Source organism: Fundulus heteroclitus, chromosome 24 (assembly GCF_011125445.2).
Source record: "Fundulus heteroclitus isolate FHET01 chromosome 24, MU-UCD_Fhet_4.1, whole genome shotgun sequence".
Taxonomy (NCBI): domain Eukaryota; kingdom Metazoa; phylum Chordata; class Actinopteri; order Cyprinodontiformes; family Fundulidae; genus Fundulus; species Fundulus heteroclitus.
The window spans coordinates 26428368-26443042 of NC_046384.1; the positions used below are offsets into that span (position 1 = coordinate 26428368).

General features: G+C 45.3%; 1 long non-coding RNA gene across 1 annotated transcript in view; it reads right to left on the reverse strand.

The window, feature by feature from the left end:
* Positions 1 to 729: 729 nt before the first annotated feature.
* LOC118557705 overlaps positions 730 to 14675 on the reverse strand; it is a 31791-nt gene continuing 17845 nt past the window's right edge. Inside the window, exon 3 of the long non-coding RNA XR_004927946.1 lies at positions 730 to 1152. This is a non-coding gene — a long non-coding RNA (uncharacterized LOC118557705). The remainder of the gene's footprint in view (positions 1153 to 14675) is intronic.

The window sequence follows — 14675 nt, forward strand, 5'->3', positions numbered from 1 at the left end:
TTGTAATTTTTTCCGTTTTTGTTACAGGTAACAAGTTCTTACTTTGTATTTGAACAGATTAAAATCTTCGGTGCATAATAGATAAAAAAAAGTGCATTATTAAAAGTGCCAAATCATTATGAACTGCGCAATTATGAGTGTCTATTAATTTTGGTACTCCAAATAGACTGAAATTAACAATCATTCAACCATTATTTTTAAAAGATCTTTATTTACAATAATGTTGAAAAATAAAGGTAAAAATCAATTCTTACTTTAAATAAGTGGGATAAATACAGCAGAGAAAGTCATATATATATATATATATATATATATATATATATATATATATATATATATATATATATATATATATATAAAGCAAAAATGTTAAAGGTAAAAACAGCGCTCTCCAGTGGTCAAAATTTGACATAAATTGTTAAATTCCATTGAAATCAGCATCATTTGATTATTCTCCAACTCAGACCTAAAAGCTAACAGTGTCAGAAACTAGAAAGCAATACAATAGTTCTAAACCAATAAGGCAAATATGATTAAATCAAAGAGAAACAAAAATTAAGGCATTGCTGTGATTTAACATCTGGATTTGTGTATTATTACAGCTATCGACCCAACCACCTGTTAACAATATGCTGTACATTTTGAGCAAATTAATTCAACACTGAAGGGTGTGCATGTGGGTATCAATTACATCACATCTGAAAAAAAAAAAAAAAAAAGTCATTTGAGTTGTGATTATTTTCACTTTAGTCATGTCTTGCAAATCTATGTTGCTGTTTTATAAATTACAGGATGCACCAAAAATTTGTCAAATTTAATGAACCTTAAGATCTCTGTCCTAAACCTCCATCCGACTCCTTTACAATTCTTATAAAAGAAATATAAAAGATAACAAGCCTAGCTTTATTATAAGAGAACCAGCAGTGCTAATGCCATCTTGACGTTTCACCTGGTGGATCCAGTGAAGTCAATCTGTAAATACATTCAACCTCAGTCGAAGACAAGTAGGATTCAAAAATAGAATTCCACCTTCTCTGTTAGATTGCCTACAAGTGGTTTCGGAAAAAGTGACCTACAAAGAGGAAGACCTACAAACATCACATGCTGGCCATCTACGGGATCTCTTGAGAGTCCGCTAGATTCAGTTTCTGGCTGGAGGAGGAGGGTTAAGTAAAGAAACAGTAAAACGTTGAGGTTATAAAACAGTTGAAGTTAAAAAGATCCTCAAGGCAAACTGTCTTGCTATCACCCTGCTCACACCTGGTATTAGCATGCAGGCTAACTGATTCTGATGGAAGAATATTTCCTTGACATCCTTTCTTGTAAAATCCCAAACTTTTAGAACCCCTGATATTGCATTAGCACAAATCCTATTTTACCACTTGAGCCACAAGAACACACAATACATAGAACACTGTATGAGCTTGCAGTGGGCTGTATAGAAATGTGATTTTCTAAATTTGTTCAGACAGGAGTTCCTGATATCTTGGCATAACAGTTGCATCATCTCCCCATAACAAGTATTCAAGTGTTTTGTTATGAATAAAAATGTTTTATGTTATTATCTTGACATAATTTAATTTAGGATTATGGTTTAACTATCCTTTATGCGTGGATAATTAAAACTCAAGTGTAGTGTTGTTAAAAATCCCTGTTAAAGCCCAGATAACCTTAGAGTCACTTGCCAACACATTGTTTGAGATCTTTAGACTCCCACATACTCGGGTGTCTTGTGCACATACTGTGAGCAGCGTGGACTCCGTGCTGACTGCGCGTAGCTTTTACCCTTCATAGTCGAGCATACCTATTGCCTAGATTTATTTTGACAAATTCTTATAATTCCCACACTTGCTGTCAGTGGGACGAAGCACAGGAAGAATGGTAAAACGTTTTATTAGCTAGTTTGGCACCTAGAGCCATTTCTATTACAGTAGTGTTGTGGAAAATAATACTTGTCTTATTAATCAGCATTTTTATGGAAAGTAATAAGAGGCCTCTAAACTGTGTCTCCCCTCTGAGGCAGAAAACACACAGCTCACAGGATGTTTGTGAGCTATTTTATGGTTCTTGAGGTCATTTGGGTTGACCCCTGATAGGACAAGTTGGGTACTAAATCAGCTTTACTGACTGAAGACCTTGAGAGAAGAGCTTCCTTGTTTTGAGAGCAGATAGAGCCTGGAGCCACAGTGTCCGGGCCAAAAAAAAAAAAAAACTTATCGGGAGGGTGTCAGGGTTCAGTTTTTGCCCTGTATCACCATGCACAGTTCTAGCACCTTCCACATCACATGCAGCCCAGTCTCTACACCTAATCAAAGCCCAGACTCAGCCCACCTGCCCAGACTCCTACTTAAACCCTCCTCAGACTGCTCACCCTTGCCAGAACATCTTTCAATCCACCTCAGACCTTCGTCTTCCTGGGAAGCAGCCTTTCAGCCCGCCGATGGTTCACTATCTACCTGCCCGTCTGCCGCTGCTGCGGTCCCTGCCACAGATCCAGCCTCAGCTCCTCCCACTGCAGCTCCCGCTGCCTCATCGCCAGCAGCAGCCTCAACCTCGCAGCCCGGCTCTCCAGATGCCGGGAGGACCTCTCCCGAGGCCCAGCCAAACGCCGCTGCTGCAGCTGCACCAACTGGGGCCGACGTCACCTCTCTCTCCCTGGTGAGTCGGTTGGGTACAGTTGCTGCTGCTGCTCGGGTGAGTCTGGCCAGAGTGCCCCTGATCAGCGAGGACCAGCTGTGGGGCTTTTTCTATAGGGACAGGGACAATCTGTTCCCAAGCTGGTCCGTATCCAAAGCCCTGTTCTGCCGGCCGATGAAAGCCCTGCCTTTGCTCCGCCGGCCGACACAAGCCCTCACCCTGCTCCGCCGGCCGACGAAAGCACTCTTCCTACTGAGCCGGCCTTCGCTGTGGTTCCTGCGCAGCCGGTCGTCTCAAGCATTCCTGCGGCACACGCCACGGCCCAAGCCTGCGTGGGTGTACACAGTCACAGCACACCTCTGCTTAGGTCTCTTCAGCTCACTCTCGCTCTTTTCTCCACACACTCCTCCAAACCCTCGGACGACCAGCACTCCTCTGGGGGGGGGGGGTCTCCTTCCTCAGCGGCCATGTGACTGAAGGCCATGCATGGGGCCTGGAAGAGGCCACGAGCTGAGTGAGAATGAGCCTTTCTGAAACTCAGTTCCTCCCTGGCATAAGGAGAAAATGCTAGCCGATTCAAAGATAAGTCTCTCACTTCTGCTTAAAACAGATGCCGAAGTGAAAGAATCCATCTATGCCAGCTTTGTTTTGCTTTCTCAGCCTGTACCGGGAGGCGACTCCAGACGGAGCTGGTTTCAGGCAACGCAGAGCTGAAAACCGGCACAGGAGCCACTTCCTCCAAACTGAGGAGAAATCTGCTTAAATCGGACTTAATTAAATTAAGTCCAACAATTAAATTATTGGACTTGAAAAGAGGTTGTCACTCCTTTATTCAATTTGTGTGCAGGTTTTGCTGTTAAAAGATCGCTAGTGCTCGAATTCATCCCTTTCAACCATTGTCTTGATATCAGCTTAAGAGCTGATCATCACCAGGCAATACTTAACAGACAGAGGGTTATTTAATAAACATTAAATAACATTAAACAGTGTATAATTGCACAACAACACATTCCCGCACCGCCGGCCGCTGAGGGTCCTGCTGTGCCGGCGCCTGAGGGTCCTACTGTGTCGGCGCCAGCGTCTGAGGGTCCTGCTGCGTCGCTGGCAGCATCCGAGGGTCCTGCTGCGCTGCCACCACCAGCGTCTGAGAGTCCTGCTGCGCCGTCACCGCCTGAGAGTCCTGCTGCGCCGTCACCGCCAGCGTCTGAGAGTCCTGCTGCGCCGCCGCCAGCATCTGAGAGTCCTGCTGCTGGTCCGCCTCTGTCCAAGGCCACCGAGGGTCCGCGTCCATCCGAGGCCACCGAGGGTCCCGCTCCGCCTCGCCTCCTCGCTCTCCAGTCCTACGAGGGGGTGCAGGGGGACCCGCCTCCCGTCTTTGCTCTCCAGTCCTGCGAGGGGGTCAAGGGGGACCCGCCTCCCATCTTCGTTCACCAGTCCTGCGAGGGGTTCCAGGGGGACCCGCATCCCGTCTTTGATCTCCGGTCCTGCGAGGTGGTCCGGGGAGACCGCCTCCAGCCGTCGCTCCCAAGTCCAGTGAGGCGGTCCAAGGGGACCGGCCTCCAGTCTCAGCTCCAGAGCCCTCTGAGGGTCCCACTGTGGAGCTCCACACTAGGAGGACCTAGGTGAAGCTTCGTTGCCGGCCTCCTGTGACCATGCTGCTCCCCCGCCGGCTGACTCTGCCTCGCCGTGGTCGCCCTCACCACACTGCTGCTTCTCCGACGGGGTCGCCCTCCCCGACGCCCTCACCAGACTCTTCTGCTTCGCCGACAGGGTCGCCCTCCCCGACGCCCTCACTAGACCCTGCTGCTTCGCCGACAGGGTCGCCCTCCGCGACGCCCTCACTAGACACTGCTGCTTTGCCGGCGGAGTCGCCCTGCGCGATGCCCGCCTCTGACCCAGCCACGACGGGGTCGCCATCCACAACGCCCGCCTCTGACCCAGCCAAGACGGGGTCGCCCTCCGCGACGCCCGCATCTGATCCAGCCACGACAGGGTCGTCCTCCGCGACGCCCTCACCAGACTCTGCTGCTCCGCCGCTTGCCACGCCCGGCCCGTCCTCCACGGCACCCGCTGGATACTCCCCTGCTCCGCCGGCTCCATCTGGTTACCCGTCATCCACCGAGCATCCTCCCGCCGCTCCCAAGCAGCCGCTGCTTCCTAGTTTCTGAGTTCTCCAGCGCTCCCTAGTTCCTGTATACCACAGCACTCCCTAATTCCTGTATACCCCAGTGCTCTCTAATTCCTGTATACCCTAGCGCTCTCTAGTTCCTGTATACCCCAGTTCTCTCAGGTTTTCTCAGCCCTCCAGCGCTCCCCAGTGAGTTCCAGAACTCTTCCAGGGCCGTCAACCCCCTGGTTGATATAATCCAACCTCAGTTTTTTCCCTGTATCACCATGGACAGTTCTAGCACCTTCCACCTCACATGCAGCCCAGTCTCTACCCTTTATGCCTGATCATCTACACCTGTTGTACTTAATCAAAGCCCAGACTCAGCGCATCTGCCCAGACTCCTACTTAAACCCTCCTCAGACTGTTCACGCTTGCCAGAACGTCTTTCAATTCACCTCTGACCTTCGTCCTTCGTCTTCCTGCCTGCCCTTGTCGTTGCCTTGCCTCACGCCTAACTGCCTTTGCTCCTCATGTCCCACCAGCCTGTCTTACCAGCTCCAGTTCCTGCCTTCATCATCATCATCATCACCCCTTCGCTGCTGTCTGGTACATCCTCTGGTCTCCTTCTCCATTTCAATAAACTCAGTAAAGCGTGGCTCTGTGTGTGGCTGAATTCTGATTCAAACTCCAGTAATCCCTGATAGAGGGGTTACTCACTATGATAAAAAGATGGGTTTGCGAAGAAGATGTTAGACAAAGAAGCTGCAATGCCTGGGAGAAGGACATGGGTAGAATAAGCTTGTAAGTTTTTCTTTCTTTTTGGAATTGCAAATAAAAAAATATGCATATTTTAAATGTTTGCCTCTGATAATCTGTTTCTCCTTTACTGTCAAATCTTAAACCGGGGTAAGACGGGCCTTCAGAAATAAGCAGGAGCAGGCCCATATTAATTTCAACAGTAGGCACCCACCGCACATTTGTCAGTGCAAACAGAGAGGGACTGTGTGCCGCACATACTTGCGATGACCTGTTTGGAGCAGCGCAGTGTATCAATCTGGGTGTCACATATAAAACACTTTGATGTTGAGACTTCTTGCCGCCAAGCAGTTTATAGTGTGACTCCGTCCACCTGGTCATACAAATTGATCTCTGCACGTACCTATCTGCGCGGAGTACACCTTGAGTATGCACAGACTCATGTCCGCTTACGTATGTGGGGGCCTTAAGGCGTTCACTGGGCCAAGAGGGAATCCTAGTCTCTCCAGCAAGTTCTGAGTCTGCCTTGGGGTCCAGAGCATTGCTTTTCGGTTTGGCTCTTCCTTCGCCTCAACGCGCAGCAGCGGTACCTACATTACTGCAGACGAGGCTCCAATCTATTATTCCATTCGTTTCTACAGCCTGCAACCACTTGTCAACAAGATATTATGCCCATAAACCACCTTGAAAGACATATACAAATCCATGATTTCTATGAACGGGATTGCAGAATGACTGTGACATAGTGATATGTGTTAAGATATAAACTGTGTCAGTGGAACGGACCGCTTAACCCAGGAACTGCATGCCCCACTTAGATAGCACCAATACAAGGATATGACACAATTACTTTATAATGCTTGTGAGATGAACAGTCGGGGCTTCTTGCTGATCAAGAGCCCATCAGCGCTGATGTGTCGCCTAAAGGGTAAAACGAGCTGGGTCCACCGAGGGTGTTTCACTGCCGACCGGGTGCGGTAACATAACATATGATATAAAGTCAAGACAGCTCCCGAAGCGGGAATCCGTAATGTTCACAGCATGTAAAGCATGTAATTGTACAACAGGACACAAAGCACATAACCTGGCCAGCCAGATTGATAATGTGTAGCGCTCTACGTTCTGCAGATTAATAATATCTGTCTGCTTCTATCAAATCGGTTCAGAAAAAGGAGGGACATTCACCAGAACTTACTGGGCTGAGTGGGCAAAGCGACACCTAGTGTCTACCTACCAAAGGTTGATTTTAGCCATTCATGGTATCAAATAAAATGTTGTAAGTATTTTCCGCCTTAAACCATAATAGTGCAACGTGATTGGCCCGACCCGTTTTGGTTTGGCCCCGAACGTTTGAGGCAGGCGTGGTACAAGATGGATTCCTGTGTGTTTGTGATCTCACAAATACAGCAAAAATTCAGCTTGCAAGCAAGGTTACAAACCACAAAAGGAAACAAGGAGGACAGTGACGAGGAAAAAAGAAGGAAGACAAATAAGGACAAAAAAGAAGGAAAGCAGAATGAGTGACCACAAAGAACAGGGTCTGTGTATCTTTTGGTCATTGGATTTTTGTTTCAGAAACAGGAATTGAAAAAACAAAAAAAAAATGGCCGTTTGATTTTTGTTTTAAAATACAAAAAAAAAAAATTGAAATACAAAGCGTTTCTCTTTTTCATTGTCAAATAAGGAAAAATTTAATTTGACAAATAATTTGAATTTAACTTCCCATTTCGGGTAACAGAAAACAAAAATGCTTTTAACCAGAAACGAAAAAAAAAAGGCTTGTTAGTTCATATTCCGAGACCGGATGTGGTTACTAATACTTGAGACTACTTTTCTAAATGAAAGCAATGTGTTTGACGTGTATCAACCTATTCTTTGTTTATTACACATATCGACTTCAATTAGTTGTTATCATTTCTTACAGCTTTATGTAATTTTTTTTTATTCAGGTCTGCTGGTGAATATGGAAAGATATATTTTGGTTAGAGTCACTGTTTAGCCTGAATAACTACTAAAACAATAGCAAACAGGCTTCAGCATGCTTGCTGTTGCGATGACCCGGATAACTGAGAATTTGCACAGGGATACTAAAACAATTGTTTTTTTCCAAGTGACTATTTTCACTTACAGATGGCAGATTAAGATCTCAAGATGTTACTTATCAAAACCCATCTACATGATGTGGGATTTCTTAATTATAGCCCTCCAAAATCTCTATGTTAAGTCAATTTGACCTAAGTTGCTGTCAATGTTGCTACTAAATGGTACGTTTTCAGTGGATCCTTGCACTTCAGCCTGACAGTAGAACACCTCCAGCTGTTGCTCAACAAATTGCAGCCACACCTGATGTGGAATTTCAAAGTAAAAGCCCTTCAAAATCTCTAAATTTTGTCACTTTGAACTAAGTTGCTGTCAATGTTGCTACTACACCGTACGTTTTCAATGGATACTGTCAATTCAGCCTGACAGTAGAACACATCCAGATGCTGCTCAACAAATTTCATCCACATCTGATGTTGTCATGGTTTAAGTTTTGTCCAGCTTCTTTTCCTGTTGGTTTTCGGTTCATCCTCCTGTCACTCAGCTCACCCTTCCTCTGCAACTAGTTGCACCTGTTGGACACTAATTAGTCAGGATTCTCATCACCTGTCAGGCTCCCTTCATAAGCTCACCTAAGTTTATTCTTCATTGCCGACTCGTAAGTTCAGTTACTCCAACATTATGCCTGTCTGCTCCTGTCCTCCTGCCTTGGTTCCCATCTCATCAGTTTAGTTCCTGTTTTGCTGCGCTGCTGGTTCTGTTCCTACGTCTTCGTCTTCTGGTCTCTGGTTGTACTTCTGGTTCTGCAGCAGCCCAGCTCTCCCGTGTCTGGACTATCAGCTCCGCTCTGTACCTGCCGGCCAGCTTCTGCACCCTACAACTCAGCTTGGTAAGCGACTCTGGTTCATCATGTCATCCATCATCCACCATGTGCAATAAACTCTCTTCAACCAGCTCTGTGTGTGCGTGCTGTGTCCGGGTTCATCCAAAGACAAATCATGACCGATGTGGAATTTCAAAATTAAAGCCCTTCAAAATCTCTATATGACGTCACCTTTTCCTAAGTTGCTGTCAATGTTGCTACTAAACCATAAGTTTTCAGTAAAAAAAAATTGATTTACCATGACAGTAGAAAAACTCTAAATGCTGCTCAACAAAGCTCATTAAGATTTGATGTATAATTTCAAAATTAAAGACCTTTGAAACATTAAGTGTATTGGTCATACACCACATTTCCAAAAGTATTTGCTCACCCATCCAAATTATTGGAATCGGGTGTTCCAATCACTTCCATGGTCACAGGTGTATAAAATCTAGCATCTATGCATGCAGACTGTTTTCACAAACATTTGTGAAAGAATGGGTCGCTCTCAGGAGCTCAGTGAACTCCAGTTAGGAACTTTGATAGGATGCCACCTCTGCAACAAATCCAGTTGTGAAATTTCCTCGCTCCTAAATATTCCAGAGTCAACTGTAAGCTCTATCATAAGAAAATGGAAGTGTTTGGGAACGACAGCAACTCAGCCACTATGTGGCTGAGTTGCATAGTGTGAAGAGGTTGCCAACTTTCTGCAGAGTCAATCACCATACAACCCCAAACTTCATGTGGCCTTCAGATCAGCTCAAGAACAGTGAATACAGCTTCATGGACTGAGTTTCCATGGTCAAGCAGCTGCATCCAAGCCATATATCACAAAGCGCAATGCAACGTGTTGGGTGCATTGGCGTAAAGCATGTTGCCACTGGGCTCCAAAGCAGTGGAGACACGTTCTTTCATCTGGAAATCGGATGGACGAGTCTGGGTTTGGCGGTTGTCCGGAGAACAGTTCTTGTCTGACTTCATTGTTCCAAATATAAAGTTTGGATGAGGGGGGATTATGGTGTGGGGTTGTTTTTTCAGGAGCTGAGCTTGGCCCCTTAGTTCCAAAGAGAGGAACTCTGAATGCTTCAGCAGACCAAGACATCTTGGACAATTCCACACTCCCAATTTTGTGGAAACAGTTTGGAGCTGGCCCCTACCTCTTCCAAAATGACTGTGCACCAGAGCACAAAGCAAGGTCCATAAAGACATGGATGGCAGAGTTTGGTGTGGATGAACTTCACTGGCCTATACAGAGCCTTGACCTCAACCCAACAGAACATTAGTATGTGACCTCAAGATTGCGTTTCTGGAAAATTGGTCAGAAATTCCCATAAACACACTCCTAAACCTTGTGGACAGCTTTCCCAGAAGAGTTGAAGGCAAGTGAGTGAATACTTTTGGTAATATAGTGTATATTGTGTTTCTCAATGTATTGAAAGCTAAATATTTTTTGTTATTCACAGAGAAATAAAAAAAAATTGTAGCCAGACTAAGAAGAAAGCACACAGAACATCAGTGTTGTTGTGATCTGTTCTATAATTTGGACACAAGGGACTTTCAGTCGAACTTATTTGTTATTGGCTGAATATATATATATATATATATATATATATATATATATATATATATATATATATATATATATATATATATAGATTATTACATATCAAAGCGCACATACATCACATAAGTTTTTGCATTTGGAACAAAAAGCATTGCCACAGTATTTTTAGGGCTAAAACACAACACCATTCGAATCTAGTTATTCTGGATGATGCATTAATGAGGTGTACGCCGCCATTTGTGGGATGGACACAAAAACAGGCACTTGCCAGGTGACTGTGAGGGTACGGCTTAAAGCCTTTTTTTCCGGGAAAGAAGGATGTCCAAGAAACAGCGAGGGTAAGTAGACCTATGTCTTTATGATACAGTTAGATTCTGTTTCTTATTTTCAATATGAGAAGCCATATAATAAAAGGATGACCAAAGTTTTATGAATACCGGGTTTCTCGAATTGCAACATATGAGCATTATCGAGCTTTTTTGAATACAGGTTGATAAAATTATCACCCAAGAACTAATAATAACACGTTTACATAGATGTTTATGTTACTGTAATAATCTGTAATATACAAACATTTACTGTTATTTTTCCTTATGTTATCTAAAAATATGATTTTTTCGGGGAAGTTACCTGTTGTGGCAATAATTATTAAATTTGTTATTAAAAGTAATTAAAAGTAACAGTATTGCACTGATACTACTCCACTACTGTTCCCTTAGAGTTTTACAGTTCTGGCTGTTTGGGGTTAGTACAAAACATAGTTTATGCTCTTTACTGACAATGTTACATCTTTTTAAGACTGACCTACGTTTTCTTACAGCAAACTGTTATTTGTCTTTTCTACAGAGCAAAAAGAAAAGTATAACCATACAGGAAATTGTATCGCTGACAGAAAAACATCTGAGTAAAGGAGAAAATTACGATGAACAGGTTTTCTCCAACGATAGCTTTTGGTCAAAGGTGTGCACCGCAATCAACATCCCTAGTATTGCAAGTCATCGCTACAGGCTTCTGCAATGTTACCAGTTATAAAAGGTAAGTATGAATTAGGGCTGGACTATTAGTCGCATTTGAAATATAATCGCAATTTTTAAAAATGCAATTTCCAAATTGCAGAGGTGTGCACATCTTGGCTACGTAACAATTAATGGATCAGACGCGTAGGTGTCGGTAATTATGTGGGTTTGCTCCACATGGAAGGGAAGAGAGTTGCAGCAGTGAGATAATCTAATTTTGTTATTTGTTTTAGAGTTTATATAAGCAATACATTTTTACCAAAAACTTTCAGGAATCTCACCACTGCATTAAGTACTGGTCAAACTGTTTAATACATAGACTTGTTTGTTGGCTGCACTTGATGTTCAACAAGGATTGACAGGGTTCCCACGCCTTGGTGAAAATCAAATTCAAGGACCTTTCAAGGACTTTCCAGGACCAATTTCCTCAAATTCAAGGACCACACATGGCGGCATTTACCTACTGTGACCGCTGAATAGGTTATCATATTTTAATACAATGCAAATTCAATAAAAGACTAAACGGCATAGAAGTTGTTGGGTCAGAAGCAATGCAAGAAAGTGGACTTAATTTATAGCTTACATTGATATTGATCATATTCATAGCCTACATTTATATCCACAGTACATGGCTATGCCATACTACATTACATATAAGATGTACATTAGCCTACCGTTTCATGGAATTTTATGGAAAAATGCAGCATTGAGATGTTCACAATTATATAAATTTGTTTCACTTGCTTTCATCTTTGATTAAGCTAGTTTTTGACTTTGACTCTGAAAAGTCGCTAAATATAGCGACAAAGTCGCTGAGTTGGCAACACTGTGTGAATGTAACCTATGTGACGCACGTAGGCCTAAACCGTAGCCTACCAACTAACGAAGATGAGGGAACGTACTTTTGCAAATTAAAAGTCTGCGGAATCAACATAATTTTAAAAGATCGTGTGGTAGTAAAATAATGCAGCTTAAGCGAAAATTCAGACTGAAGAAACTCTATTGCCTACCTCCATCAATCAGGGACTCATCCGCCTCCGACACAAGCCAATCAGCTTTGAACTGCTCCTCCTCGAAGCCAATCAGCATCCTGGGTTCATCTTAAAAAGAACTCCACATCCTTGTCTCGGCCTTCTCCTCAGCGAGCAAGCGGTGGCTGCGCCGTGTCCGGTTTGGACTCTGTTGACCGGTTTCAAGAGATAATAACTTATCCTGAAATCCTCCTGCCATAGGAATACCGTCTAGCCACACATCTTCCTTTCCGACCTCAGTTTTCGTCAGCTCCGATTCCTGGTGCAATGAACTCGCAAGCGACGCAGACGCGTCCCACTGCCTAAGTTCCGGTCAACTTCGCTTCATAGCGCCAGGGTCTTTCTCAAACTGATCCCGTGGGGCTGGCTCTTGGTTCCCGGATCCGCCGACTCATCCGGGACCTCCTCTGGTTTTCATCAGCTTTGCGGCACTACCTTGCCGCTCGTCCCGGCCGCAACTTTTCAGCCGGATCTACTCTCTCATTCACTCGCTAATGTGTTCGGAGCCAGCTCAGGTAATATGTATTCACCCATGTTCGTCCTCTATTCAGGCGAACGTATTTCATTTTACTGTTTGTTTTTGTTTTCTTCTTCTTCTGGTGTTGCCGGTAGCCACCGGGCTTGTGCTGGTATTGCTGCCACCTACTGGTTGGAGTATGAAGTGCATTTTAAATTCAGCAATTGATACCAATCCTTGCCATGTGTTTCCGTCTATGCTCCTTGCCATGTGTTTCCGTCTATGCTCTTTGCCGTGTTTCCTTCTACGCTCCCTGCAACGCCCTACTCCCTGCCATGTGGCCTGCCCTGCCATGTGTTTCCTGCCATGCGGCCTGCCCTGCCATGTGTTTCCTTCCATGCCCCTTTGCCATGTATTTTCTTCTATGCTCCTTTGCCATGTGTTTCCTTCTATGCTCCTTGCCATGTGTTTCCTTCTATGCTCCTTGCCATGTGTTTCCTTCTATGCTCCCTGCAACACCCTCTTCCCTGCCATTCCCCCTGCGTTCTCTGCCATGCCCCCTGCGTTCTCTGCCATGCTCCCTGCGTTCTCTGCCATGCTCCCTGCATTCTCTGCCATGCTCCCTGCATCCTCTGCCATGCTCCCTGCATCCTCTGCCATGCTCCCTGTGTTCTCTGCCATGCTCCCTGTGGTTCCCTGCATTCTCTATGACATGCTCCCTGTGGTTCCCTGCCATATTTCCGGCCATGCTCCCTGTGTGTTCCCTCCCATGTCCCCTGCATGCTGCCCGCCTTGCTCCCTGCCATGAGTATTCATTCATCACGTGCATCAGCCCGAAACTGACCATTCACGTCACCTTCCACCTCTCCATCAACCTCACCTCATCTTTCCATTCATCTTGTTTAAATTTTGGTAAGCCTTTGCGGCAATGGCCCCTTTTTGCTAAGCTTTCACATCTTTTCTCCTTCATTACTCATCCTTCTCCTTCTCTCTGCCTTCTGAACTTGCTGACGCTCTGGCCTGGACCTCGGCATTTTTTGGGGGATAATTTCCCTATTCTCATACATCTGCTTATCTACGTTAAAGTATAAATCACTGCTTATGTTCCTGCCGAGGTCCGAGCGCCAAAGTTTAAACTATTGTATCAATAAATTTGTCTAATCGCTTTTCTCTTTGTGAGTCTTTAGTTTGAATGATGCTAAAGGCGGAAATACAACCGAAGAACTCTTGCTTACTTCCATTCAATCAGAGGCTTGTTCACCTCCAATGGAGCAATCGCTTCGAGCCACACCTCCTCGAAGCCAATCATCATCCAGTGTTCACCTTAAACACCAACTCCAAATCATCTCTCGGCCTGCTTTTTGGCAAGCGCAAGAACCATTGCACTAATGTCGTATTTCGAGTCAGACGTTCCCCTGTGTTCCAACTACAGGGGAATCACACTCTTAAGCCTCCCTGGTAAGGTCCATTCGGGGGTTCTGGAAAGGAGGGTCCGTCGGATAGTCGAATCTCGGATTCAGGAAGAGCAGTGTGGTTTTCGTCCTGGCCGTGGAACACTGGACCAGCTCTATACCCTCAGCAGGATTCTGGAGGGGGCATGGGAGTTTGCCCAACCAGTCTACATGTGCTTTGTGGATCTGGAGAAGGCATTCGACCGTGTCCCCCGAGGGATCCTGTGGTGGGTACTCCGGGAGTATGGAGTACTGGACCCTTTAATAAGGGCTGTCAGGTCTCTGTACGACCGGTGTCAGAGTCTGGTCCGCATTGCCGGCAGTAAGTCGGACTCGTTTCCGGTGAGAGTTGGACTCCGCCAAGGCTGCCCTTTGTCACCGATTCTGTTCATAACTTTTATGGACAGAATTTCTAGGCGCAGCCAAGGTGTTGAGGGGATCCGTTTTGGTGGCCTTAGGATTGCGTCTCTGCTATTCGCGGATGACGTGGTCCTATTGGCTTCATCGGGGCGTGATCTACAGCTCTCACTGGAGCGGTTCGCAGCCGAGTGCGAAGCGGCCGGGATGAAAATCAGTGCCTCCAAATTCGAGACCATGGTCTTGAACCGGAAAAGGGTAGAGTGCCTTCTCCGGGTTGGGGAGGATGTGCTGCCCCTAGTGGAGGAGTTTAAGTATCTTGGGGTCTTGTTCACGAATGAGGGGAGGATGGAGCGGGAGATCGACAGGCGGATTGGTGCAGCGTCTGCTGTGA